Here is a 2,447-nt window from a genome sequence, read left to right on the forward strand (position 1 = left end):
CCCTCAAGGCTGCCTTTGCGTCTAGGACCTTTTGAACATGTTAGCAAAAATATAGCAGAACATTATAGCAGAATATGTATTAATCTACTTGCTCACCTGTGTTTTTATTGTTTTTGGATGCAATTGTAATGCAGAGTATTTAGGATTCAGGCTCTTGGCTTGCTTTTTAGTCACATTTCTGCATCTTTGACTCAAGTTCCCTGAAAATAGCCAAGTCTGACATCCACACTTTCCCTGCAATTTGGTTATGATTTGAATAGCTTATGTTTGATGGAGTTATAGTGCTGTTGGTCACCCATAGCTCATGCTGCAGAAGCCTGTACCTGGCTCCACTGACTGCTCTTTAATTTCCCAGGTCCCCTCTTGATTTTTTGAGAAATGCCCCCCCCCCCCCAATTGCCCTTCTCCCATCCTCTGGAACCACACCTGTATCCCATGACTCTCAATGTTGTGGCCAAGGGCCCTGAGGTCCACTCTGCCAAGCTCTTCAGTGCCCTGGGGTGCAGGTCCTAAGACCCCGCTGACCGGTTCTTGAAGACTCATCAGATGCTGTCTAGGAAGGGCTTGGTGGGTGTGGCGGGGCACTGCGGGCGCTGCCACTTTAAGGGGGGTTGATACCAGAGGGCTGCTGGTATCATCTGGAGGTAAGGAAGGAGCTGTAGGAGACGGTTTGGAGGCTCCTGGGCATGACCTAAAACTGCACCCTGCTGGGAGTGGGTGGCCTGGTGGGGCTCTCAGTGGCACGGGAGCCCCCAGGAAATGCCAGGCCAGTTACCACCCCGTTGAAAGGTGGGTCCCAGTGAGAGAGTCAGGCCATAGATTTAAACCTGTCTTGACGTCCCCCAACTGGTCCATGCTGGGGCCAGGACTGGAAGGGTCGAAGGGCCGGGGCCCACTGCGAGGAACGCCCAAGAGCCGAGGGCCTGGGGCTCCGACTGGCCTGCAGGCGGGCCAGGGCCAGTAGCCAAAGGTCCCGGGGGTCCACACCCGTAAGGGGGAAGCAGTTCAGGGAGCTATGTTGCCCGGTATGATGGTGGAATAGGATGCCTGAATGGTGGGATCCAGGTGGGGTTCAAATAGCAGGGTTTTGGGGCCCAGTGATGTTGACAACATCTGGATGCCATCTGCGAGTCTTGGGCTGTGATGTAGGGGAGGAACGGAGCTGCAGATAGCACCCCCTGGCGTTGGGGCAAGAAATGGGGAGCCTCCCACTTCATTAACATCAATCAATTAATTAACAGCAAGGTGTGGTGGGTGAGAAGGTGGGCGGTTAGCCCAGAAACAGGTGGGTGGGCCACAGGAAAATCATCCCCGAGAAGGCCCCCTGTTACAGTGGGGTGATCTTTCAATGTGGACCAAGTCCATAGCTGGGAGCGGGGACAGACGAGCACTTGGTGCCCTTCCCACAGCAGCTGCAGCCTCAGCTGAGTCCTGACAGCCACAGAGACCAGATCCCCCTGCAACGCACTGTGATTGAAGAGGAAGTCACTGGAGACCTATTACTGACTCTCTCTCCCCAGGCAAGAACTGGGGGCACAGAAGGAAGGAAACCAGCAGGCAGAAAGTTTCAACTGACAAAGGGAAGTTCTGTTTCCCCCAGTGTGTCATTAACTTGTGGAGCTCGTGGCCACCAGACGTGGTGGGAGCTGAGAGTGCAGCTAGGTTCCCCAGGGGCTGGACGTGTCCTTTGAGGAAAGGGGCATCAGCTGTTGGCAAAGACCTGGCACAGTCATCAGGTGTGTGTGCTGGAGACAGAGCTAAGGGAGAATTGGAGGGTCCCAAGCTGCTTGGGCTGGGGGGACCAAAGAAAGCAGATAACTACATTTCCATTTCAAGGAAAAACTTGTAAGAGGTGAGACTGAAGTGTCTGAGAAGAGACAGAGACACTGAGTACGTGAGAGTTGTGCTGTGCTATAGGTGAGGGCTGTACTGTATGGGACAAGGATCTGGGCACCCAAGGGGGAGAAGGAGGTGCATATTCACCTATAAAAACCCAGGCAGAGAGAAGGCCTGTGGGATCTCCACTCCAATGCCTAAGATGACCTACCCATCCCCACACAAGGACTCTCTGAGCCCTGGGCTGTGAGGAGGTGCTCTGCCTTCAGGATGATGTGAGGCGTATGCAAGGCTTTTTGTTGGCTTTGTGGCTTCTTCTACTGCAGTTTAAGTTGGACGAAGTTGTGTGAGTTGTCACCACATCTCACTTTACTGTGTATCAGCTTAGGGGAAGTTTTCAGTTGTTCTTGGTCATGGGCTTCAAGTTGCAGATTGCTGTGCTCTGTGCATGCTCTGTCCAGAGAACAGACTGTTCTTGTTCAAGTATCTATGAATTCAGTGCCGCGGCCTAAAGCAGTGCTTCCCAAACGCTGACAGATCGCATACCACCAATTTAAAACAATACAGCCTTAAGTACTTCCAGACTAAAAACACTTTTTTTAATGGGGGGG

The sequence above is a fragment of the Alligator sinensis genome, unplaced genomic scaffold (genome assembly GCF_000455745.1).
Source record: "Alligator sinensis unplaced genomic scaffold, ASM45574v1 scaffold1282_1, whole genome shotgun sequence".
Lineage (NCBI taxonomy): Eukaryota > Metazoa > Chordata > Crocodylia > Alligatoridae > Alligator > Alligator sinensis.